Here is a 7,744-nt window from a genome sequence, read left to right as displayed (position 1 = left end):
CCAATCTGCCGTAGACATGGTCCACAGATCGTGGACGTGCCTGTGCCCCCGAAGACATCCGTGTGGCCCCGGGCATCCGGCAGCCATCTTCTCCATGTTCTCCTGACCTGTGCTCTCGCTCTTTTCTCCGGAGCACTCGCCTGATGATTCGTGGGGGCATGAAACCCCAGCTGGCAGGAGCCAAATGATCTTCCCAACACAAGGGAAAAGAAGAGGTGGGGTCCCGCATCCATCCAATGTTTCTGTGCCTAAGAATGAGTTTCTAAGAAATCTCATCCTCCTTTAGCTCCCTTAACACCCCCCCCACCCCGGCGCCCGCCAGCCCGGGCCATAGTATAGTTACTTTCCCAGATTTCCTCCCTCTCCTCAGCAGAACCGAAGAGATTGTAGGTGTTGCCACTTCTCTGAGTCTTTCTTTGCTTTCTTAGGAGGGCTGCCCCATGTCACGTAAAACTTGGAAGACATACATGCGTGAGCATCTCTCCTTGTGATTCTAACCCAGGGAAGAGCATTTAAAACTCGAAAGGAGGCAAACTAGGGTTCAGGCACCCAGAGTTGAGCTGGGTGGCCACTGGGAAGAGAGTTCCAGACCCCTTCCTGTTTGGGGGAGGGGGAAATCTCCCCCTCTGCCCCTCTTGAGTCCTCGTGGCTGGACTCATCCTAACATGGACTCAAGGCGGATAGAGGAAGCGGGAGCGGGAACACGTGTTCGTTTGTTGTTGTTGTTGTTGTTTTACCTTCTAGCCGTGAGAAGTGGCTGAGGCGGGCAGCTTTTCGACTGTGTAGACCAAGGGACAGTACATGTGTGAGACAGGGATCAGACCGAGAGACTTAGCTTTCGGGTGCGCCCTGAGGGAAGGAAGAATCTAAACAGAGTTTGGGCTTGGGGGGGGTCCCTGAAAGAAGTCACAGTGTCTGTCTCCCTAGGCTTCTCGGCCCCAATGAATTCCCTACTTTGGGGATCGGAGCGTCCTCCTAACTCCAGGTGCAGATGCAGGGAGTGCGCCTTTCACCCGAGAGAGAGATGGATGTCTCGCTTTCAGGGAGACACAAAGAAGAGCCCGAGGGTCCCTCTTGTGTTGGCCGCCTGCTTGAGGTCACCGTCACGCCAAATGATCACTGTGCCACGGAGGTGCATTTTGGCGTGGCCTATCCTGGGCTCCACAGCCACCTCCCTGAGAACGGGTATGGTCAGAACCGTAGGAAGCTCAAGGGCGCCGCCAGCCGGTTTCAAAAACGTATCTGTCAGCACCTGCTGGCTGCAACCGCGAGGTTTGCAAGTGCCCTCCGCATAATTCTCCCCCTCCCCCGCAACGACGTCATCACTTCCAATCCTGGCGAACAATGTATGGAACCTTTGCTGGGGTTTTCGTTTGTTTCTCTTTTGTGGGGTTTCTCTCTCTCTCTCTCTCTCTCTCTCTCTCTCTCTCTCTCTCTGTCTCTCTGTCTCTGTCTCTGTCTCTGTCTCTGTCTCTGTCTCTCTCTGTCTCTCTCTCTCTGTCACACGCGCTCTGATGTTCGGGGCCTAATGGGAGAAATGAAATCAAGCGAGGGGTTTTGCCCTCAGGTTGCCTTGGTCTCGGGTTGACTTGTGTGCGCTGAGAAAGACGGCCTTTACTGAAGGCCCTGCGCAGACTTTTTGACACCCCCGATCCATGGAATCCTGAAGCTGTGGAACCTAGAAATCTTTCGGTCTCCTTTTGATTTGGAAATCTTCTCCTTGACAGAAAGAAGCCCATTTAAAAGAGAAAAAGAAAAAGTGGAACTGCATGAGCAGATCGGTTTTTAGATCTCAGCCGGGCGGCTGCCCGGTTCTCTGGGGAGAACTGTCTTCATCTTGCAAATCTGTACACACAGCCCACAGTGGCCTGGGATGGAGGCCAGTGGACTGGATTGGGCAGAACCTGAGACCAGAGGAAAGAGAAAAAAAATAAGAAAAATGGTGGTGGTGGTTGGGGGGAGGGGGAAGAGGTCTGCTTTGAAAAATAGGAACTGCTGGCAGGGCTCCCTCACCCCCACCCCCCCACCCCAAAGTAGGACTGTGTATCCAGGCGTAGAAATGATACTGCGCCAAGAAGGCAAGCGCTGTTGAGACTGCTGTTCCTATGATGTTACAAACCGAAAGCGATGCTTTCTGGTCGAGGCTCTCCATGACAATCTGCTAAGCAAATCACACGTTGGCTGTTTTGGACGTTCTCTGCAGTTTTCATTGGGAGTGAGGAAGAGCCGTTTGTACATGTTTTGATACAATGTTTTGAATGCTGTGGGACCATGGTATGTTTCCGCCGTGGATGAACAAGGTTGCCTTTTCCAGCTTCCGCTTGCATGGTCATTTCCTGGTCCTGACGACCCCCCCCGCCCCAAGTGAGGGAGGCCTGTGTGTCTTTGTGTCCATTTAGAAGGGTTGGTGCTTGATGCCAGCATGATATCCAAATCTTGATTTTGGACTTACCAAACTACTGTTGGGAGTTTGTTTCTTGTCTTAATCTCCCTTAACTCTTGCAGTCACCTGAGTGTCCACTCTTGATTTCGCGTCTCTCTCTGCCTCTGTCTCTGTCTCTCTCGCTCTTTCCTTTTGTTGATTTCTTCAAGGCAAGCCATCTTTTTCCTCCTCCTCCTCCTCCTCCTCCTCCTCCTCCTCCTCCTCCTCCTCCTCCCCCCCCTCCTCCTCCTCCCCCACCACCCTCCTCTTCCTCTTGCTCCTTTCTCTGCCCCCCTCCCCCCTCCCTCCCTCCTCCCCCCGCCCTTTTAAAATGGAAGTCTAACAGACTGACAAGAGTATATTGGTTTTCAGGTGTATACCCTAGCGAGTGGCTATGTTTACACATGGCCCAGGGATCTCCGTGATAAGTCTCGTTACTGTCTGTCACCATTCGATGTCATGACAGTAGGATGGACTCTATTCCGCCTGCTGTACATGACATCCTGCGAGTGAGTTGTTTATTTCATAACTAGAAGTGGGCACCGCTTCCTCTCCCTCACCTATTGCACTCGTCTCCCTCTTCCCCCCTCCCTCCCTCCTCTGGCCACCCCCCATTTGTTCCTTTTAGGTGTCGAGGAACCTGTTTGCGGTTCCTTCTTTGTGTTCATGTGTGTGTATTGCTGTGTACGTTCTTCACAGACATGATAGTCTCGCGACCTGAGGTATCTTGTGTAGCGCAATACCCTCTGGGTCTCTCCATGTTTCCGCGGATGGCAAGACCTCATTCCCTGGTAGGGTTGAGTCATAAACGCGCGCGCGCCTGTGTGTGACTAGGTAGAGACGTATGCACACAGAGAGCGCTATCGGTATGTCCCTAACTATGGCTACATAGGGATAGGTGTGGATACACATACACGTGTATGTATGTGTCACCCTCACCCCCTCGGTGGGCACGTAGTGGAGTTGCTGGGTCACGTGGTAGTTGTTGGTGCAGTGCTTTCAGGGACTTCTGTGCTGTTTTCCGTAGTGTCATCTGTTGTCGGGGAGCCATTCTGTCAGGCGCCAGGTGATATCTCTGAGTCCTCCAGCATGACATGGTGGTGGTCTCTCTCAGCGTGAAAAATAGGTGTCCCGTCAGGAGCCACTTTCCTCTGCCGTTTGGAACTTGCTGTCGCGATTCCAGATCCTGGGCCTGGCCGTGTATGCTTGTGCAGAGAAATGCCAGCGCTTTCTATCATACCCTCCATTTAAAAAAAAAATGGTTCTGTATTTGATGGGCTGCGTTGGGTCTTTTTTTGCTGTGCGCGGGCTTTCTTTCCGTTGCGGTGAGTGGGGGCTCCCCTTCGTTGTGGTGCGCAGGCTCCTCATTGCCAGTGGCTTCTCTTGGTGCGGAGCACGGGCTCCAGGCACGGGGGCTTCAGGAGTTGCGGCACATGGGCTCAGTCGTTGTGCCTCACGGGCTTCGTTGCTCCGCGGCATGTGGGACCTTCCTGGAGCAGGGATCGAACCCGTGTCCCCTGCAGTGGCGGGCGGATTCTTAAGCAGTGCGCCAGCTAGGCAGCCCCAGTTGTTTCTTGTATTTCAGGGAAAGGTTTCCTTTGGCTTTTGGTTTTGTCCCCGCCCCCACCCCCCAAGAAAGGTACTGTTGGTTGCTTTGTTGACAGTGGAAAACTGTGTTGCGGTTGCTGTTGGAGTGGTGGGGGTCGTCGTCCTTGTTGCTTTGTTTCCTTTGTGGGCGTTGTTTTCTGTTGGTTTTTTCTGGCTTTGTTTCCTTGTGGATGAAAATGCCTGGTCTTGGTCTGCTCTGTTCAGGCCTCCTGCCCACTTTCCCCATCGGGTTGCTTGTTCTGGGGGGGCTGCGTTGCATGAGGCCTTGCCCTGTTTTGGACAGGAACCTCTTATGGGACATGCTTGAGGTTTTCAGATGCGTGTGTGTGTGTACGTGTACACGTGTGTGTGTCTGTACGTGTACACGTGTGCATACACGTACATGTGTGTGTGCCTTTACGTACTCCTTGAAGGGCCACAGCAGTCCCAGAGCTTGACTTTGACTTTTTGGTAGTTTGGCTTGGTTTGATTTTGGTGGGACGACAGGTCACTGTGAACCTTTACTGTAAATCTCTCTCTCACACGCACGCGCGCGCGCGCGCGCGCACACACACACACACACACACACGCACGCACGCACGCACGCACGCACACTCACCACGTTGCATTGTGTAGATGTCCTGGAACGCGGTTTCTTTAGTGGATGGCTGTTGACTCGCTGCTCCCCGCCCCCCTGCCCCCGCCCGCCGGTGACTGTGGTCAGTCCATTTTGAAATCCACGTTCTGACCTCAAGGGCATGTTCCCCACCCACGCACCCATGTGTTCTCTTTGGACTTTGTCGCGGTCTGTGCGGAAATAGATGTTTGTTTCCATTTGTGTGGGGCCAGAGTGTATGTTTACTTTCGTTTCTAGCTTCCGGGCTCTGCGTATCAGCTTTCCAAAGCCCTTCCCCGTGCCAGAAGGGATGAGTTCCTGCGTCGTTCTCTGAGCGCTTGCCTGGTTTCGTTTCGCTGGTCCCCGCCTTCCCTCCCTCCCTCCCTCCCTCCCTCCCTCCCTCCCTCCCTCTCACCCTCCGGGGAGCTGGGGATCTCGCTTGTGGCACTGTGGGCGTCTCCGTGGAATTCCCCGCGCCCCCCCCCCCCCCCCATGGCCTGGAATCGCGTCCCCTTCCAGGCAGCCTCCCGGCGGCATCTTGCCAGCTACCCCCGCCCCCGTGTGCTGCCGGGGATCGGGACGCGCCGTGTCGTGTCGTGTCGTGTCGTGTCGGGCCGGGAGCTAGCTCCGAGGCGGACCCCTCGGGGCCGCGCGGGACGCCCGCCCCGCTCCGGGAGGAGCTCGGGCGTTTGGGCGGCCCGGCGCTCCGGCGTCCTCGGTGGCCGGCCGGCGACCGGGATCCGGCCCGGGGACGTTCGAGCCGGTTGTCGGGCGCCACCTGGCGGCCGCTTTTATATTGTCCCTTCCCTCCGGAGCTCCGGCGACCTTGTCGAGGGCTGTGACTCAGCCGCCGGGCCCGAAGCAGAGTTCCGGGAGGCGGGCGACGCTGGTGCTGGCAGCCCCGGTGGCGCCGAGGCGTAGGCGCCTCCTGCTGTCGCCTGAGATTGGGCCTGCAGATCTATGGGGCTGTGACTGCCGCCGCGCTCCCGAGCCAGGGCTGAGGGGCCGCCTGGCCGGGTCGACCAGCATGCGCCCGTGCCCCTCCGGCCGCGGGAACCCATGTCGGGTCGTGCCGCCGCGGTGGGAGAGGAGAGGGTCTGCCGCGCCCGGAGCGCCTGGGACTTGGTGGCCCGGCCTTCTCCTGGGCCGCCCTTGGGAGCGTTCGTTCCCCGACCCCCCCCACCTCCCTTTCCCGGTGCCCCCCGCGTCCCGCTCCGGAGGTGGGGACCGGCTCGGGCCGAGCGTTGAGGCCGGTGGAGGCCGCCACGGGCTCGGTGGTGGACGCGCGTGCGTCCCGGTCGTCAGATGCTTTCGGGCCGATGGTTTTCTGAGCCGGACTCCAGAGGTGAGGACCGGCCTGGGCCGCCAGCGGTGACCCGGAGAGGCTGGCCCGGGCCTGGGTGCGTTGCCCCGTGGGCTCCGGGCGTCTCCCTGGAGAAATGGGTTCAAGTCCCGATGGGTCCGGAGACGTGGACGGACCGGCCCCTGCTCGCGCAGGTGGCCGGCGAGGGTGCACCCGGCCTGTCAGCGTGCCCGCGTGGGTCCCGGTCGTCGGACGCGACTTTGTCTCCCCCCTCCGCTCTCCACCCCGAGTCCGGGCCGGGAGGTGGGGACTGGCGCGAGCCATACTGGGTGGCCCGGGGAGGGGCTCCCGGGCCCGGGCGTGGTCCCTCATGGGGCCCGCTCATCGGAGGCGGCTCGGAGGGGTGCTGTGTTTCTTTCTTGGAACCAAGTCCTGGCCCGGAGACTCGGATGGACCGGTGCCTGCCCGCGTGGGGGGACCGGGGAGGGCGTCCCCAGCCCGCTCCCTCTCCCCCGTGTCCCCGGCCCACTCTGCCACCCCTCCATCCCCGGGTCGACCAGGTGGCCCCGGGCGCTCCGGGGCAAGTGTGGATGGGGAAGTGTTGGGGGCAGGTGGCCGGACCGAGGTTCCGGGGGCCCCCGTGAACCTCGTGGGTGGGCCCCGCTGTCGGGCGCGATGATTTCTTCCGCCGGAAATGGGGCCTTTTTGCCACCAGATAGGTGCTGACACGGTGTTCTTCTGCGTCTGTCGCCGATAGACGCTGGGGCTCCGGACGCGGGCAGGACTCCGGGCTGGGGGCGGCTGTCTGACGCCCGGCTCGGTCCTTGCCGCTTGAGCTGCCCGCTTGGGCCTGCGCGCCGGCTCTTGCGTGCGCGTCCGGCTGCCCCGACCCGCGGTGCCGCCTCCGGCCTCTGGCTGAGCCCGAGGGCGGCGGGGCCAGGTGGCGTCGGGTGCTCGACCCTGTGCGCTGCCCCCGCTGCAGGCACCCGGTGGTGAGTGGCCGGCACGACCCCACCCCACAGGCTCTGTGCCCCGTGTCAGGCGTTCTCGTTCTGGGGTGGCTGGCTGCTCTTTGCCCGAGACGAAGGGGCGCCGGCGAGGCGGAAGCGGGCCTCCGTGTGATGGGTCTTCGCCGTGCCTCCCCTGCGGGCCTCCCCCGCCGTGGCTTTAGGCTGGGTGGGTCAACCGATTGATGTGGTGGTGCCACGCTCCGCTGGGCTGGGCCTAAGCCGTGCCAGACGAGGGACGGACGTTCCTGGGGGACGGGACCGCTCTTCTCGTTCTGTCCGCGGGCTCCTCGCCTCTCTTCCGCCCCGCCTGCCGGGGTGTGCGGAAGGCAGGGGTGCGGCCTCCGGCCCCGAACCCGCGGTCTCCCGCCCCCGCCTCCCAGCGTGGGCGGGGACCGGGGTCCTCGGACGCAGCAGACGCTCTCGCTGTGCCTCTTTGGCGTACGCCTCGCGAGCGGCCCTCCCCGCGGCGGGGAGGGCCGCCCCGCCGCCACGCTGCGCGCCCCCCGTCGGTGTGCGAGCGTGCCGCGCCTGGCCCTCCGTGGTGCTCCTGGAGCGCTCCAGGTCGTCCCTCAGGTGCCCGAGGCCGAGCGGTGGTGTTGTTCCCCTTTCCCAGCGTGTCCCTCGGGTCTCCGCCACCGTGGCGGGTGCCGTGAGCGGCTCTCTCTTGGGGGGGTCGAGACGGTAAGGGAGGTGCGCCCGCCTGTTCCCCCCGGCGGTGGGGCCAGGGGCCGCCTCGTTGTGCTGGTCCTCAGCGGCGTGCCGTGGGGGCCTGAGCTTGGCCGAGCGCACGCCCCGTGTGGTCCCCA

The sequence above is a fragment of the Hippopotamus amphibius genome, chromosome 15 (genome assembly GCF_030028045.1).
Source record: "Hippopotamus amphibius kiboko isolate mHipAmp2 chromosome 15, mHipAmp2.hap2, whole genome shotgun sequence".
In the NCBI taxonomy this organism is placed as follows: Eukaryota; Metazoa; Chordata; class Mammalia; order Artiodactyla; family Hippopotamidae; genus Hippopotamus; species Hippopotamus amphibius.
The sequence above is the reverse complement of the archived record's forward strand: the minus strand, read 5'-3'. Positions refer to the sequence as shown.